Raw genomic sequence first — 23,144 nt, 5'->3', positions numbered from 1 at the left:
CCAAAAACAACATTGGATTTGTGTTCAGGGTTGAATTGTACGCGTCTGTTAAAAATGGCAACTATGCCGCAGTTCACTTTACAGTTATTTTCCAGATTATTCAAAATACTTGAGCATTAGAAAAATCTGTCTAGTCCCACAGGAAAAACTGTCCAATAAGCCTCTCCCTTCATCTGAGGGTCATAGAGGAAACCCTGGCTAGACGTTTTGGTGACTAATTTAAAATATCTGGCAAGACGATTGATAGCGCCCTTCCTTTGTGTTGTGACAAGTATATTTCGACTGCAGTTTATTAACATAATCCAACACAACCACAGGCATATTGTATGTATTATAGCATAGAATTGGAAACATTTTTTGCACATCACAATCTTTACTCTCTTTTTTGACAAGGATCTGGATAATTGCCTCAACAAATGAACTGCTGTGTTCAGTCTGTTTCAATAATTTCAAAAATTGTTTTCTATGCTAAAACTAAGCAAGCTTTTACTGAATAAGTATAAAGAACCACAGTGTAATTACAGAAGCAGTATTATTAAAAAGTGTGACAGAGATGGCAGTTTAATTGACAGCTACTTTCTCTTTGCTTTATTACAACAAATTAAATATCTCACTGAGTGCCAGTTAGTGAGCAACAGTGTCTTCTCTCTCTCTCTCTCTCTCTCTAACTTAGAGTTGAGATTTATCATAGAAAATTGTCTGATTGGTTGGAATATAAACCACTAGCTGTGGTTCTTATTGCCTCTGTAAACTATATTTCAAGTCAAAAGGAAAACAAAATTCCCTAAGATAAATAACATTTATCTCTTATACAACTTATTTCATCCAAAGATCTCTTGGTGCTTTACCAAAGAAGGGAAGTATCATTATCCCCATCTTATAGATGGGGAAACTGAGGCAAAGAAAGCTAAGTAACTTGGCCAAGTTAACACAGAAATGCGTGCCAGAGCTAGAGTGGAATCCAGATCTACCATCCTATTCACTGGCCACACTGCCTCCAGTCAATATGGCCCTGATCCAAAGCCCATTGAAATCAATAGAAGGACCAGCATAGATTAGTGAACTTTGGATCAGGACCTTTTATACAGTAGAACCTCAGAGTTACAAACACCAGAGTTACAAACTGACCGTACAACCACACACCTCATTTGGAGCCTGAAGTATGAATCAAGCAGCAAGGGGGTGGGAAAAGTAAATACTGTATAATATAGTACTGTGTTAAATGTAAACTACCACAAAATATAAAATGAAAGTTTAAAAGAAGAGATTTGACGAGGTAAGGAAACTTTATGTGCTTGTTTCATTTAAATTAAGATGATTAAAAGCAGCATTTTTCTTCTGCATAGTAAAGTTCAAAGCTGTGTTAAGTCAATGTTCAGTTGTTCTTTCAAAAGTTTACCACAATGTTTTGTTCAGTTATGAACAACCTCCATTGCCAAGATGTTCATAACTCTGAGGTTCTACTGTGTGTGTGTGTATATATATATAATATATGCTTCTGTGTGTGTATTATATCACACACACACTCTTACACTTGAGCATATAAAAAAATTCACACTTCCAGACAGATTTTTTTTCACCCTCTAACTATGTGGAAACTTCAATAAGGCTTTTCTGTTTTTAATGTTGTGATTCTGTGATACTTTTGCAGGCTATAAAAGAAATTCATCAATAATAGTGGCATATATTTTGGAAGAATATAAGTGAACAATTTCCCTAGTTTTAAGGCTTCTTTCTCTCATCTGTTTTTTAAATTAAACACTAATTATTGTGTTTACACCTTCTCGTTTCCTGAAGGGGGATGGGTTTATGTGTGTGTAATGCTTGCTGTTTCAGACAATCCCTAGACTTTATAGGGGCCTCCATCAACTCAGTCACAGCATGAGCTTAGTTACTGAGGGACAGGTTCCAGACTCTGCAAAAACTCATAGCCTGTGTAATCAACAGTCCTTCTGTCCTGGACAGGACTTGCCTATCCCTCCTTGTCCACATGGTGCCATGCACATACATCACCTCCTTCGCTCACCTCTATCTTCGCAGCCTCCTGATGTTGCTCCAGAGAGTTTACGCACCCACATGCCATGCCATGCACCTTATGCTGGCAATTTGTCCCATGGTACTTTCTTCCCTACAGTGGAGGACAGACCCATGGCAGGCATATGTGGGGGTTCCCTTTCTCTCCTACTCCCTGGAGAACACAGTGATCACTGACGTGTTCTTCGTAGAGTGTGGAGTGCACATGGGAGATCACATGCCATAGGGAACATGGATCCCTCAGGAATCCAGATTCACATTCATCAAACATTCTAGAACACTGAGCCATAAGGAAAACATGCCAAGCATTTCTCGCAGACATCTGTTCCCATCATGTTCTTATCATCAGAAGTGCAGATAATCTTTTTGAGCAGCAGGAAGAAGTCCACTAGATGTTCCTACCAGGCCAAGTGAAAACGTTTTACCTCCTGGGCTCAACAGAAGGAGTTCTCCCCAGAAGAGGTGGGCATTTTTGAGGTGGGGCAACCAGACTATACACAGTATTCTATGGTGTACCATGGATTTATATAGTGGCATTATGATATTTTCTGTGCTATTACCTATCCCTTTCCTAATGGTTCCTAACATTCTGTTCACTTTTTTGACTGCTGCTGCATATTGAGCATGTTTTTAGAGAACTATCCACAATAACACAAACATCTCTTGAGTTGTAAAAGCTAACTTAGACCCCATCATTTTGTATGTATAGTTTGGATTAAGTTTCCCAATGTGCATTTTTTGCATTTGTCAACATTGAATTTCAGCTACCATTTTGTTGCCTAGTCATCCAGTTTTGTGAGATCCTTCTGTAACTCTTTGCAGTCAGCTTTGGATTTAACTATCTTGAGTAATTTTGTATCATCTTCAAACTGTCACCTCACTATATACTCCTTTTTCCAGATCATTTGCAGTTGTAACATTTTTGACATGCAGTTGCATTTCAAGTTACTCTTGACCAAGAGCATCTCTTTGTCGAATACTTGTAAGTACAGGAATGCTTCTCAAATTTCTGGCCACTTCTGACAAGGAGCTCCTGTACAATTTCTTAAATTTGGAGCACTGCTTTCTTCTTGATTCTTAGCAAAAGTTAGTTCTATTTGTTTGAGTCATTGAACAATTGCATCTCTAGTTTATCTTTATCATTTATCACAACCGTTTATCTTTATCTAGTCACAAGTGTGAGGTGGATTGTTGTAGAAGGAAAGATGTTTCCACAGTTGTATAATGTTTTTTCACAATATTAATTAAAATTTGAAATATATACACCAAAATTAATCTTCGAATTGTAATCACTGATTAGCAAATTTTGGGGTTTTTTTAATTGAATGTATGAATCTGATAAAAGACTTGTTTTAATGGGCCAGATACTAGGTGCAGCAGAGAGTGGGTCTGCCAGAGAACTAGATTATGGCTTTCTGATTCTCTACCTGGCCTCAGGTGCAAGTTTGAGCAATCTAGGGGCTCTTGTAACTTATTCCAGTTGGCAGTGGAGTGCTGGAGTGCATTGCTGCTTCCTCTTCCCACTCTGACAAGCTATTGCCTATGGAGTTGTGGGGGTTGCTGCTGAAGAAGAGACAGCTGTGTGTTCACTGAGGAGTCAGAACTCTGCTATAGAAGGAGAGGGATAGCTCAGCGGTTTGAGCATTGGCCTGCTAAACCCAGGGTTGTGAGTTCAATCCTTGGGGGGGCCATTTAGGGATCTGATGCAAAAATTGGGGATTGGTCCTGCTTTGAGCAGGGGGTTGGACTAGATGACCTCCTGAGGTCCGTTCAAACGCTGATATTCTATGAGACTCCCTAATGAGAGAGTTATGCTCGTGTCTGTTCCATTTTTGACACCCAGGATGCACAAATGGAGCAGAGAAGGAGTTGAGAATCAACTCTTAAATATTTGTGGAAGTTTCAGAAGAATTTAAATGGTTTTTAAAAAAATCAATAGTATTTTAGCAGTTTCAGATTGAAAAATCAAAACAACCAAAATCCCACTGTCAACCCATGTCTCGCTTTTCTAATGTGTATTTTATGATCTTTGGGGCATTGGAATTGCCTTTAGCTATTTTTCGAGAGGAGCTTGGCATAATTGTGAGTGTGTGGTGGTGGTGATAATAAAGGTCTTTGGGACAGGCAATGTTTCTGTTTTTATTTATGGAATAGCCTCAGCATGTTGTTGGTGCTATACAAATTAATTCAAATTAAGTTAAAACGACCAACATTTTAATACAACCGTTTATCTTTATCCTTCTTGGGGAAACATCTCTCTCTCTCTCTGTCTCTCTCACAAACACACACACACAGATGGGAAACATCATGGTAAGATTGGTGAAAATTTTCCACATAAGTCAATAAAGATCCCTAAGTGAATTTTATGTCAATGCTTTTCATGGTGTGTGTCTGTTGGTATTTAGTGTAGGTGCCTGAATGGTTTTAACAAGCGGCTCCTAATAAAGACAAAATAAAGAGCCAGAGTGATTGGAGCAGTGTGCACGATAGGCACTATATTTTGCTTTTTCGCTTTTGAGCTTTAATTTGCCAGGATTTAGCAAGCTAGCGAGAGTTTTGCCACTCCTTACTACAGTCACAGAGGTAGAGGTTCACCACTTGAGTGTTGTTTTCGGTTGCATGAGAACAATGTGATGTAGCTGATAGATTTACATTGATGTAAATTTGAGAGAGCAGTTGTTCTGTGTCCTCTTAACTGTCACTTTCACTCTTCCTCTGACCTAATTTATTAATTTTTCTTGTTTACGTTCTTTCCCAAGCCCTTTTTTCTCACTGTTTCTCTCCCTCTGTCTCTGTTTTCTTCACCTTCTGACTCTCCTTGTTTCTTTTCCTTCCCTCTGTTGTTCTCTAACCTCCTCCTATGCCTCTTACCCTTTGCCTTCACTCTTGTAACCTGTCTGCCTCATCACGATCGGTCATTCTGCTCCTTTCGCAGTATATTTACTACTTTTAAACTGTACCTGGACCAGTGTGGTGACTTTGTTGCGACTTCTCAAAGCTGATTGGACACCTTCTGATAGGCATTCTTCTTGAAGCACCACAAGTTTTTAATTGTGAGGAGAAGAGGTGGCCTAACATTGACCTAAATGCTCATTTAATTAAACCATTGGACCTGACTAAGCCAGAAAACTGTGGAGCAACAAGAAAATTTTAGTATCTAAAATGTTACTGTGTGTGGGACTTTCTAGACCACCTACTCTTCAGTGGTCTGCTCCGTTTTTTAAATTGGGGGGTGATGTTAAAGGAGAAATTACTAAGCTACTGGAATTGTCTGTCTGAGTAATACTTAATTTTGGTTAATAACTTTTGCATATTATCTCCTTCAGAACTAGGCAAGTGATTGCAATGTTTAACCTAATTATCTGTTTTGTTAGTCTACATGATAACACCTGCTTTTCAGCTCTGTGGTCCTCTTAAGATTTAGTGAATTGAATCATTGTTTCAAAAATGGAAGAAAATTCAAATATGTGGAGAAAAAATGTCCACTCAAAAAAACCTTAGTAATTTAAAACACACCTTTCCCCTAACCTAGCATGTTTAAAAAAGAATGAAGTCACATAATATATGATGGTACTTTCCATCTGATGACCTTAAAGTGCCTTATAGAGCAAATTCTCCCAAAATCCTTCAATATTAATAGCGCCAAGTAAAAAATGGAGGAACTGAGGCACAAAGATATTAAGTTACACAGGAAGTCTGTTTGGCAGACCTAGAAATAGAACCTATATCTTCTGACTCATAGAGATAAGGTCTCACCTGAGGTGAATAGTATACTTTGTGTTTCTTCTCTTACTGGTAGCTGTAACTCTTGTGTTAAATTCTTGGTTCCCCTGCACAGCTCAAGTAAACTGAGGGGGCCATTATAGCATAGGGAGGGCAGAATATTGCCTTTCATTCTAAACCCAGCTTATGCAGCTGATCTGCTCCTGATGCAGCCCTTAGCAATGGCCGGTAGCTCATTATAGCCCATGCATGAGGTTTTTGAATGATAAATTGGGACAGTCTAAGTCCCATTGGCCCCTTTCCTGCCACTAACCAAGGCAGCGCCTATCCACCCTTTAGTCCTGTAGAATATGCTTCCGCTAGGCAGAGAGCTGCAGTCTCCTTGTGTCGCCAGTCCCTTGTGCCACAGAACCATGGCAGTTCCTCTGTATTGGCTTTTTCACAGGCTGTCCAATGGAGAGGATTTTTTTCTTTAATGTATATGGTTTAAAAGAAGGAGAGAGAGAAAAGAAAATAGCTTTAACAATCGGTAACCTATAATAACCATGGCACCAAAGAACAGTGTGAGACCCCTTATTCTTCTTGGAGTAGGTCCACTCCTGGTGTCTGTGCCCCGAGTGCATGGCCGTCAGAAACTTTTGCCCTCAGTGGTACCTGTCGGGCAGTTTGAGTGACCTACGCTGCCACTGCATGCACGTATACAGGGCAGAGCTGCCCCAGTGCCACTCAGTTCGTCTTTACCACCCACAACGGTCATTGGAACCCCTGTTCATTGCTAAAACAGTTTTGTCAGCTCAGTGTATATAGTTGTATTTTAGTAGTTGTTACAGTTAGTAAGTTTGAGTTGTTTTTGCTTGTTTAAAAAAAAAGGTGTGATTTTTATTGTTTTCTCCATTTTGGGGTTCTGTCACCGGCACTGACGCGTGCCCCAGTCACCAGGCTTCCAGCTGTGTGCTTGCTGCTCAAAACCTCTCGTTATGAGCAATCCACATGGCAATTGTCATAAATGCCTGGACGAAGTGCGCTGGAAGGACCAGTGCCAGATTTGCCAGAAATGTAAGCCTAGGACGAGAAAGGATAGGGAGGCTAGGCTGAAGTTCCTCATGGAGGCAGCGCTGAGACCACCCATGGGGCCATCACGGTGCAACTCAGTGCTGAGAGCTGCAGCTTCAGTCAGAAGCATACCTCAAAGATTGTCAGAGTCCTGGCACAGATCGCCGTCACCTGTGCCAAGGAATGATTAGTCTTCCAGAGAGGCTCTGACCAGGGGAAGATCTGCACCCTCCAGATCTGGAAAGCAGGGTGAAAGGGACTCAACTACAGGGCAGCCAAAATCTAAGCACTCATCCTCCAAATCAGTGCCTAAGTCAGCACAGCTGACTCCAGTGCCAGAGCAGATGAAGACTCCCTCCTGATGATTACAAGACATGTATCAGCAGTTGTTAGAGAGGCTGGCTTCAGACTTGGGCCTTCCAGTTGAAGAGGTCAGAGAGTCCTCTCATCACCTGATTGATATTTTATCAACAGCATGTCCAGCACTGCCAATCAAGGAGGCAATTCTGCAGCCTATAAAGATGCTAAGACCCCATCTTCGTTGCCTCCCACCTCAAAGTGTGCAGAATGCAAGTGCTATGAGTCCTCCCAAGAGTTTGACTATACTCACCCGCAGTGTTCCCTCTAATATTTCCCACCCATGTGCGGAATGAATTTTGTTATGTGCACGAATATGGGGGTGATGTGTGACATCACATGTCACCCCCATATTGGTGGGGGGGGGTTGGGGGGCAGAGGATTGGGGCTCTGGGGTGGGGCTGGGGATGAGGGGTTTGGGGTACAGGCTGCCAGGAGGCTATGGCGGGGAGAGAGGACTCCCCCCAGCTCTCTCTCTCTGTAGCAGCACCTGGGCTGGGAGGGGAGGAGAGGCGCCTCTCCCCTGGCCGCGGCAAGTCTGCAGCAGGTCCGTGCTGGGGCCGGTGGGGAGAGGTGCCTGTCCCCACTGCGGCAGGTTCGTGCTGGGAAAGAGGCATCTCTCCCCACCAGAGCCTCTGTGTGGGGTTTAATAGGCAGCTGTGTGGCTGCGCAGCTTAGAGGGAACTTAGCTCACCCCCTCCTCTAGGATCGTTCTTGGTTGCAGCAACTAATGAGAGGGAGTGGCAAGGCATCAAGTTGCCACCTCCAAATCAAAAGAGGCAAAGAAACTGGCCTCATTTGCAGAAACGTTTATTTGACTGGGGGCTTGCAGTTTAGAATTGCCAACCAACATGGTCTGTTGGGGTGTAGTACTCTACTCTGCTCCCTGAGAATGCTAGGCAGAAGTTCTCATCCTTGGTGAACTAGGGCAGATTAGTAGCAAGAACTTGGCTGCAGGCTGAGCTGGACGTGGCCGACTCAGTGGCTAAGGCTATGGCTTCCTATTCAGGGCTTGCTTTTTGAGGGTCCTTCTCTGTTCTCAGAGCAGACACACAGCAAGCTCCATGGCCTGAAGAACTCAAGGGCAACCTTGAAGTCCTTGAGTTTTTACATGCCTGCCCTGTGGAGGTGAGATTTACCCACCTATTTGTTTCTACCCCTTCCCACCCAGCCTCCCTCCCCGGCCCTCTTCAGGGACCAGTGTCATAGGCAGCATCTTCTCCAGGAGGTACAGTCTCTTCTTCAAGCAGGTGCCATAGAGGAGGTTTCACGGGATCACAGCGGGAAAGGGCTTTATTCCCACAATTTCCTTATCCCAAAAGCAAAGGGCAATCTCAGACCTATTTTAGAGCTGCATCAACTCAACAAATTCTTAAAGATAAAATTCCTCATGGTCACCCTACCTTCTGTTATCCCCTCCCTGGTATGCCAGCCTCGATTTACAAGATACCTCCTTCCATGTGGTGATCAATTGAGCTTACAGGAATTACCTCAGATTTGTGATAAATCAAAATCATTACCTGTTCACTGTTCTACCATTTGGCCTGTCAGCAGCTCCCTGGGTTTTTTATGAAGGTTATGGTGATAGTAGCCGCCTTCCTCAGAAGATCAGGAGTGCAAGTTTATCTCTTTGTGGATGACTAGCTTGTCAAGGGCTGATCCAGGGTGCAGATACTGTTAAATGTGTCTTTGATATAGTCAACATTCTGTGCTCTGAGACTGTTAGTAAATACAGAGAAATGTTTTCTCTCCCCAGTCCAGAGGATAGATTTTATAGGAGCAGTACTTGACTCAACACAAGCCAGAACTTTTCTTCTGAACTCAAGGTTTCAGACAATGTGATCAGTTGTTGTAGATCTCAAAGTTTACCCGGTCAGAATAGCACAAAATGGAGGCTCCTGGGGCATATGGCTCACTGAGCTGTCATCATCCAGACCAGCGTTTCTCAAATGCGGCCACCGTGGCCACGTGCAGCCACCAGCAGGTTTTCCTGTGACCACGACAGCCTCCTGGGCAGAGAAGGCGCAGGGAGCAAAGTGTCCAGGGGCTCCTGGGGAGGGCTTCAGCCCCCTACCCCTACTCTTCAGCCATGGGACTCCAGGGATGGGCTTCAGTCCTCTCCACTGTGGGGACAGGATTCAGCCCCACTCCCTCGAGGTACTCTGGAGATGGGCTTCAGCTCCCTGCCTGGCTCCAGCCATGGGGCTCTGGGTCTGGGCTTCAGCTGATTGGCAAGCCTGGGGTGGGGGAGAAGCAGAGTTGTGGTGCGCTTGTGGGAGGAGGCGGAGCGGAGGTGATCTGGGGTGGGGGGGCACAGAGGAACCGCTCCCCTCCCCAGCTCACCTCCGCCTCCTCCCCTGAGTGTGCCCCCACTGCTCTGCTTCTTCCCCCACTTCCTTCCAGGCTTCCCACGCCAAACAGCTGATTGGCGTGGCAAGCCTGGAAGGGAGGGGGGAGAAGCGGAGCAGCGGCGGCGTGCTCAGCGGAGGAGGTGGAGGTGGAGTAGAGGTGAGCTGGGGCGGGGATTGGTTCCTCTCTCTACCCCGATATAACACGGTCTCACCTATAAGACGGAAAGATTTTTTTGGCTCCCAAGGACCGTGTTATATCAGAGTAGAAGTGTATATAGTTATGAGGCTGAAAATGTATCTTCATGGCTTAAAGCAAGCTCAGGCAAAAACTCTCCAAGAACACAGAGGCAGTTCACACCTCATCAGGGCAGATATGGGACAAACCCAGCCCTGCCTCACAGGAACAAAGGACTAGGCAGCAAGAGAAGAATCTGTTAGACTCTTAAGGGAGTCACCCCCCTTCCTTTGGTCAGTTTGGAACTGCAATGAGATAATTCTCACCTGAGTCTGAAGGGAGGAGGCAAAGCCAAGGGGGAAGAAAGGACATGATAAAAGGGAGAGACATTTGCCATGCTCTCTCTCTCTCTTCAACCTACCTGTACAGACACCACACCAAGCGACTGAAGTGCTGATCAAAGGGGAGAGCCTGGCTGAAGGGCAACCAGCCAGCCTGTGGTGAGAAGCATCTAAGTTTGTAAGGACATTTAAAGTGTTAAGATCAGCTTAGAATGCATTTTGCTTTTATTTCATGTGATTAAATCTGACTTGTTTTGATTTGACTTATAATCACTTAAAATGTCTTTATAGTTAAATAAATCTGTTTGTTTATTCTACTTGAAGCAGTGCATTTGGTTTGAAGCATGACAGAGACTCTCCCCTTGGGATAACAAGCCTGGTGCATATCAGTTTCTTTGTTAAATTGACAAACTCATATAAGCTTGCAGCGTCCAGTAGGCATAACTGGGCACTGCAAGATGGAGGTTCCTAGGATTGTGTCTGGGACCGGAGGTATTGGCTCATGTCATTCGGTTGCACAATCCAAGGAGCAGCTTACATGCCAGAGGCTGTGTGTGAACAGCCCAAGAGTGGGGGTTCTCACAGCATAGCAGTGTAAGGCTGGCTCCCAGAGTCAAGGATTGGAGTGACTTAGCATATCTCCGATCCAGACAACACCAGAGGGGAACGTCACAGCACTATAATACAACTGTACATTATTTTTATTATTGAGTCTGCAAATAAATGCTACATAAATAAATTACAATGATTTGGACATGTAAAGTTAATTAAGTATTCGAGGAAAATTTGTCAGTGCTGCCACCAGCAAGAGTCCGTGGCCACACTCTGAGGCCACCAAAACTTTTGTTGTGTGAGAATCCCTGAATTCTAGACTCCGTAGTGAGGACACTCTCTCATATGCTCACCTCTTTACATTGGTGGACAAATCCAGCATATGTAGGTGTTGGTGCTTGATTTGCTTGCTTGCAAGCAATGCTCATGCCAATGACAGATCCATGTACCCTGAGCTGTAGCTGAGTCCATCTGGGTTCTCTTTAGATTCAGGGGACTATGGTCTGCGGAGGACTTAGCTTTACACGTCACTGTCACAGAGCTGAAAACTCTCAGGTTGATATGCCAAGTATTTCTGCTGTAGATCAAGAGAAACAGTGTGTTAGTCCTCACAGACAGCATATCTGCAATGTTCTGTCTCAACAAGCAGGGAGGAAACCACTGTTCTCCATTTTAAGAGGCAATTTTCCTTTGGGAGCTCTGTATTACCACCTTGACAAATCTAGAAGTTTCTTACCCACAGGGAGTCCAAAACAATTTGGCAGATCACCTGAGCAGATCATTTGTATCACCTCAAGTAGTCTCTTTGTCCAGATGTGGCCAGATACATCATCCATCAGTGGGGCTTTCCCTGGGTTCCCTGACAGACATGATCTTATCACCATGGTCAGGCAGGTTCTTCTATGCTTTCCCACCAATCCCACTCATTTACAGAGTATTACTGAAAATAAAATGTGACTAGGCCACAGTCATACTCATAGCCCCGGGATGGGCCCATCAACCCTGGTTCTTTACTTTTCTGGCATTGTCAATGAAACTTCCTATTTCACTTTCATTAGACTTGGACCTAATCTCTCAAGATTGTGGTCACCTACTCCACTTGAGCCTGCAAATTCGTCATTTAATTGCATGGATGCTCCATTGCTAGATGTTAGGGACCAGTCTTGCTTGGAAGAGGTTCAAAAGGTCTTGCTAAGTAGTAGAAAACCATCTACTAGGGCTACTTATCTCTCTAAGTGGAGATGTTTCTCCAGCTGGTTGCATCATTCTGGACTATTGCCATCTCATTCTTTGATTAAATACATACTAAATTAATTATTGTACCTGAAACATCAAGGATTGGATGTTAGTTCTATTAAGATATATCTAGAAGCTATTTCAGCTTTCCATCCTAAAGTGGATAATTGCTTTATTTTTTCTAATGACATGTCAAAAACCTTATTGACAGGTCTAGTCAAACTGTATCCTTAGGTGCACGATCCTGTCCCTCTGTGGGATTTAAACTTGTCCTGACTTTTGGGTCTCCCATTTGAGCCTTTGGCTACTTGCTGTCTGCTACATCTGTCAATGAAGGTGGCATTTTTGGTTGCCAGCACCTCTACCAGAATTGTAGAGTGCTGCGCATGTTAGTGTCTGGGACTCCCTATACTGTCTTTTTTTTAAGATGGTTTATCTGTGCCCACATCTGAGGCTTGTCCCATAGGTGGTATCCTCTCTCCATGTCAACCAGCATGCTTACCTGCATTCTTCCCAAAATCAGATTTGAGTAGGGAAGAGGAATGTTTGCACATGCTGGATGTCAGCAGAGCTCTGGCATTCTACCTTGACGGAACCAAGCAGCTCTGAAGTCCTCTGACCATTCGTGACAGTGGCAGACAGAATGAAAGAACATTCATCCTCTATTCAGAGAATTTCTTCTCGGGTGGTCTCTTGTATATGCATGTGCTACAACCTGGCTAATGTCAGTCACTCTGCTGAGCAGAGTCCTATCTCATTCAATGAGATTGCAGTCAGCCTCTGCTGCTTTTCTAGTGCATGCTCCAATTTTTGGACATTTAGCGGTAACCTGGTCCTGAGTCCATGTGTTTGCTTCCCATTATGCTGTAGCTCAAGACTCAAGAGACGATACTAGAGCTGGGCAAGTTGTCCTCCAGTCTTTCTTTAGATAAATATCTAAGTCACCAAAAGTGGGAAGAAAAGTCACCATTCTAAGAAGAAAAAATAGTAACTAACCTGTTCAGTAACAGTTGTACTTCAAGGTGTGTTGTACGTGTCCATTCCATGACCCGACCTCCTACTCCTATATATCAGAGTTCCAGCAAGAAGGCACTGAGGGTGGCTGGGGAGGCTCTGCTCCTTATACCTGCACAATGTGGCATGTGGCAGCAGAGGACACGTGAGCTGCCCAGCAGGTACTGTTGAGGGAAAATGTTCTTGATGGCTATGCTCTGGGCACACAGACACCAAGAGTTGAATGGACATGTGCAACGCATCTTGAAGAACAATGGTTAATGAATGGGTTAGGACAGCTATAACCACTTTTACAAACACTTGCTTTCCATGAAAATAAAGTGAAAAGTCTAGTTTAAACAGAAACTTCTGTTGTGACAGTCTGTTCTGTCCAATCACGGTTTATTAGAAGAGGAAATTTGCACAGTTCAGCAGTTTAAAAAAAAAAAAAGCAGCCAACAAAAGCTAGACTAACACCCAGAAGTGCTTCCCCCTGTTTTACAAGGTCTTTTTTAATTGAAAAGGATTCACATTTATTTAAAGACATTTTTATAAATTTTGCTTTGAACACAAATCATGTCATGCAGCTTTGCCAAAATAAACTTGGCAGCTCTCTTTTTTTCTTTTTTCTTTTTTTTTAGTGTTGGCAAGTAATGAATATTAATGGAGCATCACTTCCCTGTGTTCGGCGTGCTTCTTCTCCAAGTAAATACTGGATTTGAAATACCAAATTTAATGCATTCAAATTATTCAATTCAGTTTGCATTAATTGATAAAGAAATCTCCATTTCTGTTTTGTAATAACTTGAATGTGTTTGTTATGAAGTGAAAATTGCTAGCAGTTTTTAAATAAATAAGAAAACTCAGTTCCATAAGTTGACACTCTTATCAGCTTCTCAGTGCATCTGTCCCTTCTGTATCTGTGTTTTACACTGTAAACTCCCTGACTTAAGGGATCTCTGTTTTTTGTGTGTTTTACAGTGCCAAGCACACTGTCATTAATTACATAATAATAGGAAGATAATAGGGAGCAATGAATCAGTTTGGATAAAGTAGAACTGACCTGAACTTGATCCCCAACCTCAGACCAACCCCAAACTATTCTGGGGTTGGAAAAAAAAATCTGGTTCTAAAAATGATTATCATCATACACCTCTGCACCCACTGGCTTTGTTGGAAATGGAAACACAATTAGCAATATATTGTAACAGAGTCTGTTTTTTGTGATATATCTGGCACAATTGTTGCCAGAAAGTTATAGAAATCTCACCAGAGAAGTTAATGTTGTGCAATTTGCAGCCCAATTTCCATTTGCCTCAGTTTTTAATAAGGGTAATGAGGAGCTCGGGGACAGCGGCAGGGTGGTTAATGGGAACAAGGTTATGGAAGTAGAAATTACCACATCCAAGGTGGAAGCCAAACTCAAAAAGTTTAATGGGACCAAATCAGGGGGCCCAGATTATCTCCATCCAAGAACATTAAAGGAACTGGCTCATGAAATTGCAAGTCCAACTGCAAGATGAATCTGTAAACTTAGGGGGTCATACCCTGTGCATGGAGAATTGCAAATATAGAACCTATATTTAAGAAAGGGGGGGAAAAAAAGTGATCCAGGAAACTAGAGGCCCATTAGTTTGACCTTGATTGTATGCAAAGTCTTAAAATAAATTTTGAAAGAGAGAGTAGTTAAGGACATAGATATAAACAGTAATTGGGATAAAATACAACATGATTTTACCAAAAGTAGATTATGCCAGACCAACCTGATCTCTTTCTATGAGAAGATTACCGATTTTCTAGACAAAGGAAATTTACTAGATCTGATCTACCTGGATTTCAGTAAGGCATTTGATACAGTTCCCCATGGGAAATTATTAGTTGAATTGGAAAAGATGGGGATTAATACAAGAAGCAAAAGGTGGGTAAGGAAATGGTTAAAAAGGGAGACTACATTGGGTCATGCTGTAAGGTGTATGGTCAGAATGGAGAGAGGTTACTAGTGGAGTTCCTCAAAAATAGGTCTTGGGACCAATCTTATTTAATATTTTCGTTAATGATCTGGACACAAAAAGTGGTAGTGTGCTAATAAAATTTGTGGATGATATAAAGTTGGGGTATATTGCCAATATGGAAGAGAACCAGAATATCATACAAGAAGATTTGAATAACCTTGAAAACTGGAGTAATAGACATGGGACGAAATTTAATAGTGCAAAGTGCAAGGTCATGAACTTAAGGAGTATCAACAAGAATTTTTTCTATAAGCTTGGGATGTATCAGTTGGAAGTTAGAGGAGAAATACCTGGGTGTATTGGTCAATCACAGGATGACTGTGAGCTGCCAGTGTGATGTGGCCACGAAAAAGTCTAATTCAATCCTAAAATACATCAGGCAAGGTGTTTCCAGTAGAGATAGGGAAGTGCTAGTACCATTATACAAGACAGTGATGACACCTCATCTGGGATACTGTGTGCACTTCTGATCTCACTAGTTTAAGAAAGATGTGTTCAAATTGGAACAGTGCAGAGAAGGGCTACTATGACACAAAGGCCTGATAAACCTACCTTATGAGAGGAGACTTCAGGAATTTGGTTTGTTTACCCTAACAAACGAAGCCTGAGGGGAGATATGATTGCTCTCTCTAAATACATCAGATGGATAAATACCAGGGAGGGATAGGAGTTATTTAAGTTAAGGGCCAGTGCTGGCACAAGAACAAATGGATATAAACTGGCCATCTGTAAGTTTAGTTTGAAATTAAGTGAAGGTTTCTAACCATCAGAGGAGTGAAGTTCTGTAACAGCTTTCAAGCGGAGTCATGGGGGCAAAAAACATAACTTGTTTCAAGACTGAGCTTGACAGGTTTATGGAGGGGATAGTATGGTGAAATTGTCTGCAATGGCATGTGGCCCATCCACGACTGCTATTAGCAAATATCTCCACAGCTGGAGATGGGACACTGAAGGGGGAGGCCTCTGAGTTACTACAAAGAATTCCTTGTCTCTTCAGCTGTCTCGCAGGTGGGTCTTGCCCACATGCTAAGGGTCTAACTCAGGGGTGGGCAAACTACAGCCCGCAGGCTGGATCCGGCCTCTCTGGGCTTTGGATCCGGCCCACGGGATTGGCCCCTGTGATGCCGCAGGCCCCGCGCCGCTCTCAGAAGCGGACGGCACCACATCCCTGGGGTCCGGAGTGGGGGGAGGGGAGGGCAGAGGGTTCTGTGCATTGCCATTGCCTCCAGGCACCGCCCTCCCCCCCCCCCCCGCAGCTTCCATTGGCCGGGAATGGGGAACCACGTCCAATGGGAGCTTCGGGGAAGGTACCTGGAGGCGTGGCAAGAGCAGCACACGGAGCCCTGTACCTCCCCTCCCCCAGGGGCTGTGCAGGGACATGGTTCCGGCCACTTCCCGGAGCAGCGCCGTGTGGGGCCAGGGCAGGCAAAACTCCCTGCCCTGATCCCCCTGCTGCACCCTACACCCCCGTGCACCCCAATTCCCTACCTTGAGCCCCCTGCCGCACTCCTCCCCCCTGCCCTGAGCTCCCTCCTGCACTCCGCATCGCTCCTGCACCCCAACCCCTTTCCCTGAGCCCTCTCATACACCCTGCACCCTTCCTCTGCCCCAATCTCTTGCCCTGAGCCCGTTCCTGCACACTGCACCCCCCACACACACCCTTCACTCCCTCCCGCACCCCAACCCCCTGCCCCGGCCCTGCATATAATTTCCCCACCCAGATGTTGCCCTCGGCCCAAAAGGTTTGCCCACCCCTGGTCTAACTGATTGCCATATTGGGGATCGGGAAGGAATTTTCCCCAGATCAGATTGGCAGTGACCCTGGTGGTTTTTTGCCTTCTTCTGCAGTGGGGGCACAGGTCACTTAATGGTTTGAACTAGAGTAAATGATTGAGTCTCTGTAATTTGAAGTCTCTAAATCAAGACATGATGACTTCAAGAATTCAGCCAGAGGTTATGGACCTATCACAGGAGTGGGTGGGTGAGGTTCCATGGCATGCACTGTGCAGAAGGTCAGACTGGATGATCATGATAGTCTGTTTTGGCCTTAGTGTCTAGAAGTCTGTGAGGATCAGTTTAATATTCAAAGAACCTGACTAAAGATTTTGACTTGCTGTCTGGGGAGCCCTCTTCCTTTGAGTATGCTAAAAAGAGTGACCACATTTCTAAATAGCTGTCCTCTTTTTGACACTTCTCTTGTGTCCATACATAAGTGTGAAAGCTTTTCTAATTTACAAGGACAGTCCATATTTTAGTATACCACAATTCAATTGGAGAAGTCATTTTCCCCCAATAATATGCAATGCAAAGTCTTGTTGCTAAAAATAAAAAAGAAATTAATTTGTCTATAATGCTGTATGTGATGCTTGGTGCTGTAGAGCTAGATTAGTGAAAATGACAAAGCACTGCCATGGAGTTTACAGCCGAAGGCCCAATCCTGCAAGATGCTGAGTGCCCTCAACTGCCTTTAAAATAACACTTTTCAAGTTATGATGGGTACAAAGGAGTCAGGTGGATTAGAAAAGATGGAGAGATACCATGGAAATTCTGAGATGCTTTTGTTACATAAACACCTTGAGGTCTGATTCACCAGTCACTTCCACTGGTTTTACACCAGTCTAACTTCATTGACTTCAGTGGATTTACTTTTGTTTCACTCCAATATCGTGACAAGAAAATCTGTTCCTTTGTTCCTTTTTGTTCCTTTGTTTTCTGTTAAAGGATTGTGGGAACAGAGTCAGACAGGAAGGCAGGAGTGGTGGAATGGAGGACAGTGTTGGAAGGTTAACTGGAAAAAGCAAGTTTTGGGGAGAAATTGAAGGTGGTCAATGATTCTGTCTGTTGAGCCAAACTCTTTTATCCTTGTATAACCAATGTACTATTATATACAATAGTATATGAGCATATAAAAACTGGAGCAGTAGCTTTCTCATGAGGGTTAGTCTGTTCTTTACTTTCCTTACATGGGTCTCTAAGAATCAAGTGGAACTAGCCCTACATTTTATTTTTAGCATGTCAGCAAATCCAGTTGAAAAGTGGTAAGTCAGCTGTTTGGTATGTCTGCATTGCAAAAAGTTGTCCCATTATCCAGAAATGCACTAGATCCAACACCCTGTACCCTGAGAAAAGGGTGCTGGTTTGCCTCTTCTCATTCTTCCCCTCTTCAATTCCGACATCCAGAATTTCAGCAGGATAACACCACGTCATCTGACATCTGTCAATCCAAACTATGTACGTCACACTAGGGTTCTGCACAGCTCTTCTGCCACCCTGTTAATGTTCAAAACACCTTGTAAGAGAACTGTGATTTTTACCTGAAATCTTTGTGGCAAAATCGCTGCCCTAATTATGATGTACAATAGTGACCGTAAGCTCAGAGAAAGAGCTTAAATGGAACATCCCATATGCTTCAAATAGAGAATTGCTGACCAAGCACATGCTTCTTGCCTCAGCCAAAATAATAAATGTACAGCATACTATCATCTATTCTGTGGAACCTAAATTTGTTATAGTGAGAAATATTTTACACTTTTCAGGTGCTGACAAACACACTTCTCTTCCATCCGTGCACTGTGTAGATTTTATTTTCTCAGTAGTCACAAGTATAATACCTGACACCAATGCATATATTAAGTGTAATGCCTTAAGTTATTACCTCAGGCATAGCACCACCACTTCTCTCTCTCTCTCTCTTTCCCCAGTGGTGACTGCATGCCAGGGGGCGGTTCTGAGGCTGTACAAGCCAACATAGTGCTGATCCAGTCAGTAGTGTTAATTTAAACTCTTATTCCTAACATCAGCTTCTCCTATTTGGGAAGTGGACCTCAGAAGCTAGTGCTTTTAGCTGTGACTTCTTCTATCGGAACATGAGCAGTTTTTCCATGGCACAGGGAAGTTGCAGATCTTGCACTATTGCCTAAGTAGCACAACACATATGTGTTGCATACAGGAGCAGGACATTTCTGGTTTCTGTATAAATACATGCCACAAATCAGTTAATGGGTAAATTTGCAGAATTTGGCTCAGAGAGAATTAGAAAAAGATAAGATCTATAGCCAGATCAGTGGTTAAAATTTGTTGATAAATATCTGATGGTCTCTCTTGTAAGGTTTAGTGAAAGATATATTCATAAACACTGCTGTACATTGTTGAAAATGTGTTAAATACTGAAATGCTAACTGGACTGTGTATGTGGTGCATGATCACTCCGATCTGAGCGCTCCGTATTCTTGACATTCTATTTATTTTAAATAGAGTGTATACAATTTTTCTATCTTGTGGGAGAAGTGTGCATGCGTATGATTCAGTGTGCGGATAGACTAGCTGACCTGTGGAGGTCCTGTCCCACCCTACGTTTCTATTATTGTATGTGTAAAAAGTGCGGTGTGCATGTGCCTGTTTGAAATTTTCCCATTGAACATGGTGACAGTTCAATGGTGGAATGCTTGTAGGTTCAGATGCTACAGTGATGGAGACTGTATACAAGCCTGAATAGATTAGGACAGATCAGTCCTGAAAACATATTTTTTAATCTTCTGAACATTTGCCTTTTATTTTGCCCTTCCTTTCATTCTACTGTTGTATGAAAAGTAGGTATTACACTACACCTGTGCATGGCAGCTGAATTAAAATACACCTTGAGCTAATCCCCTACCACACGAAGCTAGATCTATCTCTGTATGTACAAGTCAAAGGATAGGATACCAGACACAGCATGTATTACTTGAGCTCCACTGCACATTATATGGTATAAGTCTAAGATTAAAATAGTGCTCTTAATTATGTGCTGTAAAGATTTAATATGACACAAATCTGAAGGTTACAACTGTTTAAATTTGGGGTTGTGGGGAAAGGAGGTTTAGAGGAGAAAACTACATTTCTGAGCTAACACATGATACTGTCGATTGGAACCTCTCGTTTTGTACGAAGAGCGGCAGATTTATTCTGTCACGAAAATTAAAAAGAACACCCTGATAAAGCTTATGCTTTGGTATATAAAAGCAAATATATATGTGTATATATTTGTGTGTGTATATTTATGTTTCAGGAGCGTAGCTAAAGGACACCTTCCTGTGAAATAATGCATTCCTTTAGAATTGCTGTAGATGTTCATAATTTTTTTTAAACATTCCTATTGTAATCTACATCAAAAGGGCAGCTATGGTTCTTGTGTCTGACTATACATATGCATTGTAAAATAGTGAGTCTACTGTAATTACCAGTTTGCAGAGCGAATTCCTGCAGGGTTTGTACTCTCCCCATTAGTAAAAGAGATAAGTTGAAATGTATTAAAATTTCACTGTACAACTGGGAGTTTTTGTTCACAGTAAATGTGTTAATGTTTCTTCATTGCTTGACTGTTTGTGTTTAAATTTAGGCAGCATGCCCAACAGGGACAAAATTATAGGATAAAGCTATGTATAAAAGAAAATCCTTCAGAGACAACCAATAAGGTTTCTTTTTTTTTTTTTTTTTTTGTAAGCAGTTACATATAATGGAGCTCTACACTGGCCATAGAGAAAAGATTTATCTATTTCAGAGTTGTTGGAATTTTTCTCCCCCTTTTTTTAAAGTTTAGAGGACCGAGCTTATGTTTATACCTAATACACCTTGGTGGAAAAACTTTCCATTGTTTTGTTTTGTTTTCTGGAAAAGATGGAAGCATATATTTCAAAATATTTATGATAAAAAGGGGATAGTAACATTTTTGGAGAATGGTGGTAAACTAATTGATCTAAAGAAGAGAGAATTTTTCTGCTTTCAATCCGGGTGCTTGCATCTTGAGTAAAAGTGTTTTTGTTTTTTTGCAACTGTCTTTGCTGTTGCATGCCTAAGGAGTCATCTTTCAATCAGTGAAGTGTTGGCCAGAGTGAAAACCGTAGGTTATGGCTCCTGGTTAATACCAATACTAAGTTACTACAGGTTATATTTTAAAAATAGATCTCAGGTGGAGCTAACAGATTGCTAGTTTCATGTACAGTTCATGTTCATGTCATCCCTTGTTTTATAAAAGGAAGTCATACGGTTTGGGAAAAACTTTTATTTTTGCAACAAACTGAGGGATCGCAGGTCTTGAACCCAGGGGTGGGTCCCCAAGTTGTGCCCAGTCTGTGGCTGCTGCCTAACAGCTCTCCAGAACTAGCAGGAAAGGGGGAGAGCAGAACTCTGGCCCACCGGGGTCATTGACCAGGAAGCTCCTGATTGCACCAGTTATCTGGCCCTCCGAATGACCCAAACACACTACCTAAGTCAGAACGAGGCACAGGAAGTGAGTGAACTCCTGATCTAGTGCTGTACTGGACCCAAACTCCTGACTCTGGGTTGACCCTGGTGCTGTTCGCTGACCCCAGTTTGACCCACACCTCCAGCAGGAGCCCTCACCCCCTACACACCCCAACCCCCTACCGCAGCTACAGCCCCCTCCTGCACCCCAAATCCCTCATCCCCGGCCCCACCCAGAGTCCATACCGCCAGCCAGAGCCCACACTCTGGAGCCCCCTCCTGTACCCTAAACCCATCATTTCTGGCCCCACCTACAGCCCGCACCCTGGCCCTCTGTCCCAGCTCGGAGCCCTCTCCTGCATCCCAACCTCTCATACCCAGCCCCACCCCTGAGCCCGCACCCCCAGCCGGAGCCCTCGACCCCCCTCCCACACCCCAATCCTCTGCCCCAGTCCAGTGAAAGTGAGTGATGGTGGGGGAGAGCAAGCAACAGAGGGAGAGGGGATGGAGTGAGTGGGGGCGGGGGTCTCAGAGAAGGGGCAGGGCAAGGGTGTTTGGTTTTGTGCGATTAGAAAATTGGCAAGCCTAACTTCAAAAATACAGTCTTCTTGGGGAGTGAGAACAGATTAGGCAATAACCAACATATTTTCAATATAAATCTTGTTTCTGAAAGGGAATAGTTGCCTGACTGAAATGGATAAAAAGGAAGAGATGTACCAAAAGTCAGGCAGAATGGCCCTCCTAAAATTAGGGTTTTGCTTACTTTCCTTTAACCTAGTTACAAAGGAAAGGGGGTGGGGGAGGAAGCAGTTTATTACATTTTTAAGTTCTGTTTTGTCTTGGGTACATTTGTCCAACATCACTTTGTATGGACACTCTAAAAGGTTTATTGTTTATCTGGTCACAGGCATGTTTCTGTACATACTTGTGTGCTGGCACTTGTATTGTTTACTAGACAGGCTACAGCTTTTTAAAAACAAATCAAAGCTAATCTTGAGAATGAGGGTTATTTACTTCGGATTATTTATTTAAGATCTTCTGAACTTTTACCTTATTTTGGTTAATTTGGACAAAGGCAATATCTGAAAATTGGGGTTTTGATCTGATAGACAGGAGTAACTCATAGAGACTGTAAATTGTTCATAAGGAGTTATCAAGTAAATCCTCCTTAGTTCACAGATTTTTGACCCAATAGACCAGAGGTGGGCAAACTATGGCCCATGGGCCACATCCGGCCCGCAGGACCATCCTGCCCGGCCCTTGTGCTCCTGGCCTGGGAGGCTAGTCCCCAGCCCCTCTCCTGCTATCCCCCCTCCCGCACTGTGTGGGCAGCGCTCATGCGGGGCTCATGCTCCGGCACGGTTCCCAGACATGCTGCTCTGAGCGGCATGGTAAGGGGGCCGGGGGGTTGGATAAGGGGCAGGGAGTCCTGGGGGGCAGTCAGGGAGCAGGGGGCACTTGGATAGGGCAGCGGTTCTGGAGGGGGCAGTCGGGACAGGGAGCGGGGAGGGTTAGATAGGGGGTGGAGTCCTGGGGCGTGGTTAGGGGCGGGGGTCCTGGGAGGGGGCGGTCAGGGGACAAAGAGCGGGGGGAGTTGGATGGGGGGATTCTGAGGGGGGCCAGAAGTGGGAGGGGGCAGATGAGGGTAGATGCCAGGTTTACCAGCAGAACCTTAAAAGAGAAGAGATGATGAATAAGGTATTATGAATGTACCCAGACCCAATCTGTGGTTTTCCCTTCCATACAATAACAATAATTCACTGTCCGTGAATACCCTAGAAATAACAGTTCAATTATTCTGATTCAGGTATAGACACAGATTATGGTCAGCTCTTGAGTTGTGTGAGTGAGAGAGGCAAGATGATACAAACAGCCTTTTCATTGCCTTCCCTTGCAGAGGCCACTCACAATTATAGTTCTTGTGCTCATCTGAACTCAAGACCTGGGTGGGGTTAGTGGTGCTAGCTAGTCACCCGAAAACAGTCCTCAGCACAGGGGAGTGCATCTGTTCCTCCTTAATGGAGGTAACAGCTCTCAGGCTTCCCATGGTCAGCCCCACCCATGTTATTAAGTATCTAATAGACACTTGCCATTA

At 43.6% G+C, this 23,144-nt stretch overlaps 1 protein-coding gene across 7 annotated transcripts in view; it reads left to right on the top strand.

Moving 5' to 3' along the window:
- Window positions 1-23,144, top strand: part of BNC2 (basonuclin zinc finger protein 2) — a 391,851-nt gene that overhangs the window by 227,998 nt on the left and 140,709 nt on the right. The window lies entirely within an intron of this gene.

The sequence above is a fragment of the Lepidochelys olivacea genome (genome assembly GCF_965140295.1).
Source record: "Lepidochelys olivacea isolate rLepOli2 genome assembly, chromosome: 5".
Classification (NCBI taxonomy): Eukaryota; Metazoa; Chordata; order Testudines; family Cheloniidae; genus Lepidochelys; species Lepidochelys olivacea.
The sequence above is the reverse complement of the archived record's forward strand: the minus strand, read 5'-3'. Positions and strand labels throughout refer to the sequence as shown.